Source organism: Amia ocellicauda, chromosome 14 (assembly GCF_036373705.1).
Source record: "Amia ocellicauda isolate fAmiCal2 chromosome 14, fAmiCal2.hap1, whole genome shotgun sequence".
Classification (NCBI taxonomy): Eukaryota; Metazoa; Chordata; class Actinopteri; order Amiiformes; family Amiidae; genus Amia; species Amia ocellicauda.
This window is the reverse complement of record NC_089863.1, coordinates 36,182,931-36,196,371: the sequence shown is the minus strand read 5'-3', so window position 1 is coordinate 36,196,371 and position 13,441 is coordinate 36,182,931.

Sequence of the window (13,441 nt, the reverse complement as noted above, 5' to 3'; positions counted from 1 at the left end):
TATGACATCCTGTAGTGTTTCATTTCAAAATATGATCTTATTATCACTTGAACCAAATAAATCCTTTGACCCACTAATACCAAATTACAGTTAGGGGGGCCACAGGTGTGATTTGAAAATACGATCTTCCATGTCTTTCTGTTGTGTTTTGACCTGGGGATCTGTAATTGTCCAAGTGGCTACTGCACATGTACTTATTTAATATTAAATGTGTTATTTAATTAGGCTTGGTTCTGGTGAGCATGTACAAGACGTCAGCTTTTTAAATAACTGTGTGTATTGGATCATACACATTTTAGAAATACTCTCTCAAACTTCCCGCATTGGTACCTCACCAGGGAGGTAGAAAACAGCAATAGCATTGAAAAAGTGTGATTGTAGTTCTGCTCTTCTGCAATATATTTCTACAAGATCTTTAACATCTTCTTTAACATTGTTTTAAAGGCTGGGACCAATATGGTGGAATATCTCCAACACACGGACATTGAGAGACTCGACCCCTTTGTGCTGCTGCTCAGAGACCAACTCTCAGTTGTCTCTGAGTAGGCTATGGATCAACTTCCTTTCCTAATATGAAGGAGACCATGGATACAAAACCTATGAAAAACAGGTGATTATTGTTATTCTTCTCATTATAAACTACTTAATACATCTCTCCCATAAAGTACAACAGGATAGTGGTGACGTCATTCAGGATTGGATTGCCATTGGTCAAAAGCCCTCTGAGAGAAATTGTGTGGCGACACTCCACACTCTTAGAAGAAATTGTTCTGCACAGAACCATAAAGGGTTCCTCGAGTAATCGCTCTGGTGGATCCCTTTATGGTTCTATGTAGAACCCCTTCAAAGGGGTTACATGAAGAACCCCCAAACATAGCGTTCTACACAGAACCATTCGTTTTAAAATGTTATATATAGAACCCATTCAAAAGGGGGACACGTGCTATACCTGAATTTGTTTTCCAAATACAATCTTTAAAAAATGTATGAGTTCATATATACAAACACACATACACAACGTAGAAATCGCACTACTAGTGAAGTAACTTCATTTACATTATATGCCACAACTCCTCAATTTGGAACGCAAAAACAAGACATCTGATGTAAAAGTGTAAACTAATTACGAACAGCACTTTTGATTTTTATCTTCAATTCAGGGGCTACTTATTCGCACAGTAAACTGTATTCTCTCTTCAGAGTGACTGGAATGTTTTTGCCTACATTCAACTTAAATATGAAAGTTTCCAAAAACGGCATAGTTTTCTTTAAGGCTATTCAATGCCAAACACAAAATTCTCTCTGCTTTCAGTGCTTGTCCTTCAGCACAATTACACAGGTTCATGATGTTCTCATTTCAATACATTGTTTTCTTATTTAAACTATTTGACTTTGAGCTTACATTGAGAATAAAATCACTTTTGCAAGTAAAACCTGGCCAAGAAAGGAAGCAGCACTACAATAAAACAATACACAGAATACAAAGCAGTTCCTTCAAAAGTGAAAGTGATAAAGAGTGATGTCTGTCAGTAAATTACGTTGAGATACATATTGGTTATTTTGAATTAGGAGTCCAACTTCAATATCTTCTATTAACAAGCCAAAATACAGATCAGAATTACGGGTAATTGAAAAGAATATGTAGCGCCTAGGTAAGCTTGGATGTGTTCAGAGAAACACTAAAAACGGATTGGCTTTATTTGTGGAATGCAATCCTGAAGAGTATTTGATATTTTGGGTAATAAGCTGACCGAAAATATTAGGAGAGCCATATGCACAAAATAGTATAGTCTCCTAGTGCACGTCACCGCCCTCTATTGCATAATCTACAACACCTTATACATCAAACCCAATTTACTAATATTATTGTTATGCATTCATTTGTCACATCTGCCTTTGTTGGTTAGGATAACAGTACAGGATCATCAATATGTACTGTAACGAAACCTGTCCTAGTAAGGTCGTGTCCTAACTGGATTTGACAGAGGAGCGTGTAGCTGCCACCACCTTTGGTTTACCGGACGGTCCGGTCGAATAACCCTGGAAGCTAAAATTAGTGATGTTAAAGGGAGAGTGAAAAGCCAAGAGGAAGTATATAACCAAGTCTATTTAATAACCAATTTAATACGCTGGGTACACAATGTGCAATTTAGGCAAATAGAATAACAATCACAGTATCACTAAACAATCCATAAAAAGTCAATATCCATTAAACAGTTAAGTTAATTTCTCCCTCAAATACATACGACCAATTAATATAATAAAACCGCAATTGACCTTCATTAAAGAAATACTAAAATAAACCATACAATAAACACCAATGTAAGTGAAAAGAAACCACAATATAAACATCAGATAAACCATACAATAAACACACCAATATAAGTTACCACAATTACAACAGCAATTTCAACTATAAAAGCAAAATACAAACTCTTCAATGTAAAGCCAAAATTCACAACAAGCCAAAAAAAAACAAAAAAAAAACGGGTTAATTGCTGTTTTAGATCAATTGATTGGAATATAGCTAATAGGATCAGCAAAATCCAATCAATCAATCACTCACTTGGCCCTGTTACACAGACTGATTAATAGCAGTATGTTTAAGTCTAACCATAAATTAATAAATTAAAGCAAAGAAACTGTTACTATGTTTAAACATGGTTTTATACAAGGTTTTATCCTTGCCCAATGAAAACATGTAATCAAATACACATAATCCCACAAACAAACACATATAGATTTAAAATAGAGTCAGAGAGCTCCCGTCAACTGAACAGCTCCCCAGCATTTGGCGCACACTGCACACTGCACACTGCACACTGCACACTGCACACTGCACACTGCACACTGCACATGTAAAAACAAGCAGCCCCCTATTATCTGCACACAAACCAACACAAGCAATGCTAGCCGTAGAAAGAGTCTCTCTTGTGTCTTCTGAGCACTGCTTATATCCCCATCTGCTCCCGGTATGACATCCCGTGATTGGTCGCAATGCTCAGTCCAATTAGGGTTAATAAGAGCCAATTCAATCAGTGACAGAGCCGACTGGCTCATCACAGTACTACTATATTTACAGCATGACATAACAGCGCGGCGCTGGAGCGGGAAAGTGCGCTTCTTTTTGCACATCGTCTACATGCGCGAAAAGCCTGGACACTTGGGCTAAAAAAAAGACAAAAATAGAAAGTGTGAAATATGAACGTTAACATTGTAGCGCAAACATTGGGCTTCGAGCCACGTGTAACAGACAGTGCGATTCAGAACAAAGTCAAAAATAGCTTCTGCACAACAATACAACTCTTAGCTAGTAAATTCATGTGGAAAATGGACGCCCCGTCTACAGGGCTGCGGCAAGTCGTGGCCTATTTGTTGGGGAAGGATGTTGAGCTCGGTTTTCCAAACGAGCCGCTGCATATTGACCTATGTCTATTGTCTAAATGTCTATTTATTTATTGATGTATTCATTTATTTATTTCAACATGTATTGATTCATTGATGATTTTCTCTGTGTATTCATTTTTAATTCTGGCATGGATTATCCTGCATACAAAAGCAAAGGCCCGGGACAGTGCGAGCATGACTTATACAGCGCAGTGCAATCATGGTCGCTGCTTGACATCGTCCTGCAAATAAAAAAACATTGGCTGGATGTCAAGTCACACATTGCCGGGCCAGACCTCGAACCCGGATCCTCCGGATCGTCACCCTGCTGCTCTCCAGCTGAGCTACTCCGGCAACGGAGCATCGGCGCGGAAGGGCGCTATTAAGTGTGCGCTGTTTCTGCCGTCACTCATCTCCTGCAATGCCGTGTTTATGTGAGAGCTGTGACGCGCTGTAGCAGCAACTACATGTTTACTACATCTCATCTCCTCTGGGGTTTCAGTGTTTGTGAGACGGTGACACTAAACGCTGAAGTATAATGTCGGCCAATAAGCGCACTGGACACCGCCCACTGGCTGTGATTGACACAGCGGGCTTGTATGACGTCACTCACTGCTACAATGATCGAGCGCAGAAATACACCGTGGTCGTGCAAAAATGCTTTTTCTACTCTTGCGGTTTTTATTTTACACTACAGGAATAAATAACTAAACCAATATTAAATACATAGATACATGTCCCTGCCGATTCCAATGTTGGCGATTCATTGAACATGTAGCACTATTTGCACATGCATGTATTTATTGTCTCACATTAGAGATGAGATGTAGAAAACATGTAGTTGCTGCTACAGCGCGTCACAGCTCTCACATAAACACGGCATTGCACATGCCTGTAGCCAAAGTCCGTTTTTTTGTCTTCATTAAAATGATCCTTTACAGGAGTATTACATGCGAAGCCAAGGCCGGCCCTATCGGAATAGGCAAATGCTAGGGGCGCCCGAAAGAGTGAACATTTGTACGGAGGTTTGTTGCACTCAGTGCTTGTTATTGTGTGGAACCAAGTCACAGCAATTCCTGGTTATTAGCCAATAGGATGTGAGTGTTAATATGGGATGTCCTGTATAGAGCTGCTGTTAGGGAGTCAGTCAGTGAGTTGACTGCGCGCAGATTCCCTGCTCTCTCTGCACTGGGCAACAGCGGCACTTTGTACTGTCAAAAACAACACAAACACAGCTATTGGGTTTTGCTGATTTCTATACATAAGCAGCTAAAATTGGACATTGTCAACCTCGCCTCTAAAATATAAAAGTGCGCACACGACCGGGGGTCACGGTGCCATAGCTTGTGTTCACCTAGAAACTCGTCCGGCAGCGGCGGACGCAGCGGATTTCAGTGCAGACGCGTTTCAGCAGCGACACGTTTCCATCACACCCACCGGCACCGCGTCCAGTTTGCATATATAATGTTGCTTGATATGGGATTTTCCGCTGCTGATGTGTGGTTGTGAAGCAAAGATATGTTTGAGTCCAAATCTGCCTGATTTCATGGAGATTTTGAGCTGTTTTTTGACTTGTCTCCAGTTGTTAACATCTTCCCCAGAACCCGCACCCTGAATTACTCAATCGTCTTCGCCCTCATTTTTCAACACTAATTTTGTGCAGTGCACAGTGGGACAAAGGGAAATGGTACAGACTTTAATCTAATAAGACACAAAATGCTTGAAAGTTTCTATTATGTTTATCTATATGACTACAATAATCTTTAACAAATTAAAATGTAAGTGGTTTTAATACAAATATATACATTTATTTAACCAGTTGATTTTTGTACTTTGTGAAATGAATGTACTAAATATAAGCAACGGGGTAAATGACTAATTCACAGATTTAGTCCATGTCTGGACCTTGATTATACCTTGACCAAGAAATGTGGACCCTGACACAACATAATTGACTACCCCTGCTGTAGAACATTGCTACATTATGCATATTGCACTAAGGTGTCTGTAATATCGTTTTTTCGTGCAATACTTTTATAATACTGTATTTATAATTCATTTTATGTCACTTGTTTCTTTAATACTGTTTTTATACTGTTTGTGTGGGGGTTTTGTTTCTAAAATAAAGAAGATCTCAAAGACAAAGCTATGCAGTCTGTGAGTGTATGAACACAATGACCCTGCGATGCAGGGGGCACCACTTAAAATCTTGCCTAGGGCACCAAATTGGCCCTGTGCGCAGCAACTGACGTTATGCAAACGACATCAAGCTGGATAGTGAGTATGGGGTGAAAAGAGCAGGAGAGACGGGAGAGAAAGCAGGCAGCAGCGTCATTGTCGCAGAATATTGAACATATGTTCAAAAACACTGCCAAACAGGGTAAGGTTGTTATATTTACTACCTAATCTAACAGTTGAGATAGATAACGCTAACTACGTGCTAGCAAACAGTCGTCAACTCCACGCAGAAGGTAGCTAATGTTTTTACTCGTGTGTGTCTGTGTCTGTCAGATTACACAAAAACTACAAGACCGATTTTCACGAAACTCAGTGGAGGGGTGTAGCATGGGTCAAGGAAGAACACAGTAAATTCTGACCATTATCCATCCAGTGGGACTAGCTAGCTACAGTGACCGATTCAGAAGATTTTTACCCTGAATATGTGTGATGTGTCGGCGCTCCATTCACGTGTGTGTGTGTGTGTGTGCGCATGTGTCTGTGTGTCTGCGTGCGTGCATGCGTGTGTTTGGACTGAAAAAGGTGGTACATGATCTTGGTAAGCAATTTGACAACATTGTAGTAAATATTTTCGGTGCATCAAAAAGCGTCCTCGTTAAGATACCAGCAGACAAGCTAATCCAGCACAAATTAGTGCATAAAAAGTAACCAAAATGAAGTATTTAAACCTCATAATTGAATACAAAATGAGGGGAAAAACTGCAAAAAGGTCCACTTTTTGAAAAAAAGAACCCCCCTTCCACTAGGCTGGCTACGGGCCTGTTGCAGGAGATGAGTGACAGCAGAAACAGCGCACAGTTAATAGCGCTCTTCCGGGTCTTTCCGGAGTTGCCCGAGTAGCTCAGTCGGGAGCGCGTCAGACTGAAGGTATGAAGCCCCAGGTCCGATCCCTGGCTCTGGCAATGAGCTACACTGTTTCCACTTCCACACTTTTACTCTGCACAACAATCTGACGCAGAGCAACCATGATTTTACAGCAAAGTGAAATCATGGTCACTCTGCTTCAGATTGTTCTGCAAAGTAAAAGCTTTCATTTCATGTTGTGTAAAAAAAGTGCAAAAGTCCAAAAGTGTCTTGACAAGTGTTGAAATTAAAGCTAGACCCACGCTAACGCGATTCTTTAAATCCCAGACGATATTTAAAATGGTGGGCTGCTCACATTTAACGACAGGCAGGATTTCACGGAATTTAGGTCTTTTGCATCATGATGCCCCAAAACAACTATTGTTATTTGAGGTATTTGAATCAATACTTATGAAAGTCAAAATCAAAAACTCAAAATAATGTAACTTGTTTTCGTGGATGTGCTCGACTCTCATTGGCTGCTGCCGGTCTCGGACCCGAGTCGCATCTTTAATATGAATTGTGTTGGATCTACTCGCCTGCCTGGCGAGCTGCAGGTTTGAGCAGAGGGCAGCGGCTCATCGGTTAGGCCCCGACCTGCTGCTTTCTGTTCAACCGGACACTCAATGACTCCATTGAATGAACAACCGGCTTAGATTGTACTTTTCAAATTGTGTAAAAAATAGTTGGTTCTTTAATATGTTATTCATACAATTCTATGCTTAACTTAAACCCTCTACAGTTAAAAATAATGAAAATGCTCTGATTAAGGTTCAATTAAGCAATCGAGAGCTCTGTTGGAACAGATACCACAGGCAGTGCCCATCTTGCCCATCTTGCCAAAGACTATCAACATCAATATTATTAGCATTAGTAATGTAACTATTCTCAATTTCCCAGCTGAGCTCACAGACACTTTCACTGACCCCCCCCTCCTTCCTGGGGGGTGAATCCCTTCCTAATTGATAGGGTATTTCTGTTAGTGAAAGGACTATTTCCATACAATATCATGACTTTAGACTTTAAACTATATCTCATTCAATGATTTATTTATTTTACATTAAGTTATACCTTCAGTAACTTCCTTATTTTCCCTCATATTCCATTCAACCACCTTCACAACTCTCATGCTGAAAGTGGCAGCACATGTCTTTCACACATATCAAACTCCCTTTTTCCAGCTTCCCAAGCCTCATCAACTCTTAAACCCCTCGTCAACTTCCTCAAACCTTCCTCAACATCGCTCAGACCCACTAAATTGCTCTGTATCCTAAAAGCTGTTCTTTCTCCTTTTCCTAATTTCTTACAAGAAAATTCAAGTTATATTTATTGACATGTATTATTACTATTTATACACACATTTCACTCCATTATTTTAACTAAAATATTTACTTAACAAAATATCTTTTAGAAAATAAGCCTTTTAATTGATTTCAATAATGATTCCCAGGTACCTCAGGAAAACAAAGTTTCAAAAAATGTGTCCAGTCAATGATTTCCCCAATGAAGAGTTTGCGTGGGCACTAAGACTGTCCACCTGCGCGGCTCATATGTCCTTATTGTGTCAACTTCCTCCTATTGAAGTCCAATCTACACCGGTACATGTTCAGAAGAACTGTTCCCGAAACTAGGTTGAACTGATCAATAGTTAATTTCTTACCTACACATTGTATTTAGGGATCTTATATCTGGGAATTTCAAAAACTCTTCATTGTGGAACTCACAGCTACCAAACGACCCTTTAATTTCCTGGAGTATCTGGTTATCTATTGAAGACTCTGTATAGGAAGTTGAAGAAAGTGTTTTGTGATAATTATATAATGTTTTATATTAATACTAGCATTAGAAGTAGTTTGTATACAGACTGAGCAGATTAGATTTAGCAGCACAAGTAAAGGGTCAACAAGGTTGATTTGTTAGAAACTCCTGTCAGAAATGAAAGATCACCCAGTGCCGAAATAGCCTACAGATGTCTGCTGAGAATTTGTTTATGACTTAATCGTTTCTCCAGATAGGCAGGAATTGTTTCTGTTAACGAGCGATTGACACTAGGTAAATGACGACCGTGGGATCGCATCTTCCTAGTGCACATCAAAGACGGACATCTGCTTTGGATCCATCACCTCTTCACGGGAGGACAGATCATAAAACGGACCCGGACCTGTATCTTCTGATTGGATGAACGGCCATAAGATGTTACGTCATTTTCCTATAAAGCTGCACTCATGTTGGTAAACATTAAGTTCTCACTGAAGGAATTATTCCTGACGTGGGGCTTCCGAGCGGCTCGATTAAAGTTCTATTTGCTTTATCTCCACGATTTCTCCACTGATTTCCGAGACGGTTCTACATCTATGTATTCATATCTTCACCATATTTTACTGTTTCCTCAGATTCCCATTTCAGAAATTAGCTCAAATTCAATTTTCAACATTTTATTTTGTATTTCTGGGTTGTAAAATAGTATTTTATTTTTATTTTCTCCTTTAAATGGTTCAATGTTAATTTAGCTCACTTCTTCAATGCTTGTCATTTTATATTTCTATAGTATCCTTCAAATTCGTACCCTTTGACTACTTCACTCATCTTAAATCCAAGGTCTAATTTATTTCAGGTATTTTATGCTGGCCCCAAACATTTTCTGAAAATAAGACTATAATATATCACTATTCTGTTTACATTCTCCTGCCTGGATTTTACATCAGGCTGTCAGGGCTGCACCAGAGTGCTGCTCCTGTGGATTTCAGCCTTTCATTTCCGTTTAATTTGACTTTATAGAATTTGTCCATAATATGATTTTTAACAAACAAATCCTTGTCCTTCTGGGTCTTAGACGACACCATTACTATTTATTTACTTTATTATTACTTTATTTTTATTATTTAGTGTATATTGTGTATTACTTTAACATTATTCTCATAATAGAATATATAATTTATTTATAATTTGTGATGCCTTATGCACTCTATATGCACTCTATATACAGTTAAATGTTTAGATCCAGCCTGGAGCTGAACCTCTGGAGCCACTGGGGAGCTGTTCAGTTGACGGGAGCTCTCTGACTCTATTTTAAATCTATATGTGTTTGTTTGTGGGATTATGTGTATTTGATTACATGTTTTCATTGTTTAAACTTGGTTTTATACAAGTCCTTGCCCATAGTAACAATGTCTTTGCTTTAATTTATGAATTTATGGTTAGACTTAAACATACTGCTATTAATCAGTCTGTGTAACAGGGCCAAGTGAGTGATTGATTGATTGGATTTTGCTGATCCTATTAGCTATATTCCAATCAATTGATCTAAAACAGCAATTAACCCGTTTTTTTTTGTTTTTTTTTGGCTTGTTGTGAATTTTGGCTTTACATTGAAGAGTTTGTATTGTGTTCTTTTGTAGTTGAAATTGCGGTTGGAAGATCGTATTTTTTTTTCGCCACACTGCTCGGCCGCACCACTCGCACTGACTGAATGTTGTGTTGAGGTGTGTGTGCTGCACCAAACGGGAGCACCGGGACAATGTCATCATACGCAGCACATCAACACAACATTCATACTTTTATTCTGTATTTTTTTTTTTTTTGGCTTGTTGTGAATTTTGGCTTTACATTGAAGAGTTTGTATTGTGTGCTTTTATAGTTGAAATTGCTGTTGTAATTGTGGTAACTTATATTGGTGTGTTTATTGTATGGTTTATCTGATGTTTATATTGTGGTTTCTTTTCACTTACATTGGTGTTTATTGTATGTTTTTTTTTAGTATTTCTTTAATGAAGGTCAATTGCGGTTTTATTATAATAATTGGTCGTATGTATTTGAGGGAGAAATTAACTTAACTGTTTAATGGATATTGACTTTTTATGGATTGTTTAGTGATACTGTGATTGTTATTCTATTTGCCTAAATTGCACATTGTGTACCCAGCGTATTAAATTGGTTATTAAAAAGACTTGGTTATATACTTCCTCTTGGCTTTTCACTCTCCCTTTACATCACTAATTTTAGCTTCCAGGGTTATTCGACCGGACCGTCCGGTAAACCAAAGGTGGTGGCAGCTACACGCTCCTCTGTCAAATCCAGTTAGGACACGACCTTACTAGGACAGGTTTCGTTTCAGTACATATTGATGATCCTGTACTGTTATCCTAACCAACAAAGGCAGATGTGACAAATTAATGCATAACAATAATATTAGTAAATTGGGTTTGATGTATAAGGTGTTGTAGATTATGCAATAGATCTCAACGTAATTTACTGACAGACATCACTCTTTATCACTTTCACTTTTGAAGGAACTGCTTTGTATTCTGTGTATTGTTTTATTGTAGTGCTGCTTCCTTTCTTGGCCAGGTTTTACTTGCAAACGTGATTTTATTCTCAATGTAAGCTCAAAGTCAAATAGTTTAAATAAGAAAACAATGTATTGAAATGAGAACATCATGAACCTGTGTAATTGTGCTGAAGGACAAGCACTGAAAGCAGAGAGAATTTTGTGTTTGGCATTGAATAGCCTTAAAGAAAACTATGCCGTTTTTGGAAACTTTCATATTTAAGTTGAATGTAGGCAAAAACATTCCAGTCACTCTGAAGAGAGAATACAGTTTACTGTGCGAATAAGTAGCCCCTGAATTGAAGATAAAAATCAAAAGTGCTGTTCGTAATTAGTTTACACTTTTACATCAGATGTCTTGTTTTTGAGTTCCAAATTGAGGAGTTGTGGCATATAATGTAAATGAAGTTAGTTCACTAGTAGTGCGATTTTTTCGTTGTGTATGTGTGTTTGTATATATGAACTCATACATTTTTTAAAGATTGTATTTGGAAAACAAATTCAGGTATAGCACGTGTCCCCCTTTTGAATGGGTTCTATATATAACATTTTAAAACGAATGGTTCTGTGTAGAACGCTATGTTTGGGGGTTCTTCATGTAACCCCTTTGAAGGGGTTCTACATAGAACCATAAAGGGATCCACCAGAGCGATTACTCGAGGAACCCTTTATGGTTCTGTGCAGAACAATTTCTTCTAAGAGTGTGGAGTGTCGCCACACAATTTCTCTCAGAGGGCTTTTGACCAATGGCAATCCAATCCTGAATGACGTCACCACTATCCTGTTGTACTTTATGCGAGAGATGTATTAAGTAGTTTATAATGAGAAGAATAACAATAATCGCCTGTTTTTCATAGTTGCCTATAGGTTTTGTATCCATTGTCTCCTTCATATTAGGAAAGGAAGTTGATCCATAGCCTACTCAGAGACAACTGAGAGTTGGTCTCTGAGCAGCAGCACAAAGGGGTCGAGTCTCTCAATGTCCGTGTGTTGGAGATATTCCACCATATTGGTCCCAGCCTTTAAAACAATGTTAATGAAAGGTACTCACAGTCATTTTAAATATTACATCCTGTAGTGTTTCCTTTCAAAATATAATCTTATTATGACTTGAACTAAATAAATCCTTTGACCCACTAATACCAAATTACAGTTAGGGGGGCCACAGGTGTGATTTGAAAATACGATCTTCCATGTCTTTCTGTTGTGTTTTGACCTGGGGATCTGTAATTGTCCAAGTGGCTACTGCACATGTACTTATTTAATATTAAATGTGTTATTTAATTAGGCTTGGTTCTGGTGAGCATGTACAAGACGTCAGCTTTTTAAATAACTGTGTGTATTGGATCATACACATTTTAGAAATACTCTCTCAAACTTCCCGCATTGGTACCTCACCAGGGAGGTAGAAAAAAGCAATAGCATTGAAAAAGTGTGATTGTAGTTCTGCTCTTCTGCAATATATTTCTACAAGATCAAGAACGGGCTCTGAAAACACTGAGGGTACAGGACGAGGACAGCGAAGCAATGAGCAACACTTGATACAGGATAAGAGCAACGGATACTTAGAATTTATAGGTGTAGGCCCCGTAGTAAAATATTCCCATCCGTTTTCATGGTACAATACTTTGATAATGACCCCCAATAGTCTTTCAAATGCCTGAATATCTGAAAAACATTTTTTTTTTCTGAATTGAAAACCCTAGCTGGCTATGCATTCGTTTGGCACCATCTAACATTTCGGAATCTGTGCATTCTTTACCCTTCCACAGGCGGTACACACTGGCAGCAAAACATAAATTGTTACCTTGGTTTATGTCTATTATTTTACTAAATAAAATACCTTTTAAGCGCCTCCGCGCACCACCACCACCTTGCATATTTCTAATCACAGTGACCGTTATTCGCAAACTCAAATGTGATAGAATTTTGTTGTGACTTTGTAGTAAATTAGCTATGCTCTCTAAGAAATCTGCAGCGTCCAGCTCCCCCACATTTCGCCTCCTCGATTAGAAGAGATTATTTAATGACCCCGAGCTCGGTCTCAGCTGTACAAAATCATTAGGACCCACATTGTGTGATATTTCATTTAGCAATCCTTGCACAGCTCCATGCTCAATACGGACAGCATTCATATAAGATTGTACCAGATCCAGGTTCACAAACCTGAATTCTTCATAAAACTCCATACCCCGAAACCTATTAATTTCTCGGTCATAGCGACGAATAATCTCCAAAAACCCCCGAGGAGGGTCCCCGCCAACGCCACCCTCAGCCATTTGTTCATCATTTTCATTATTCATCTCTAACATTGCAGCATCACCACCCCCGATCTGATTATCATTGTTATTAGCTACCGATGCTAGTTCCTTAGATACATCCTGATCTATATATTCCTGAATTTCCAAGTTTACCGGATGGCCTCCCGTCTGGAGAGTGTGCAACAGTGTCTGTGACCGTGCTAATTGTGACACATTTGTTCTAAATTTAAGCCTACGCAGCATTCTTTTCGCAGCATTAATTTTATTTCGCATTACCCCCCTAATTACACAAGCAGACTGACAGATTTTGTGCTTCTCCTTTTTCATTGTTTGTCAATTGTTGTTTTCAGAATTGGTTGTTTTTTGTAACAACCCTTCTCGATCT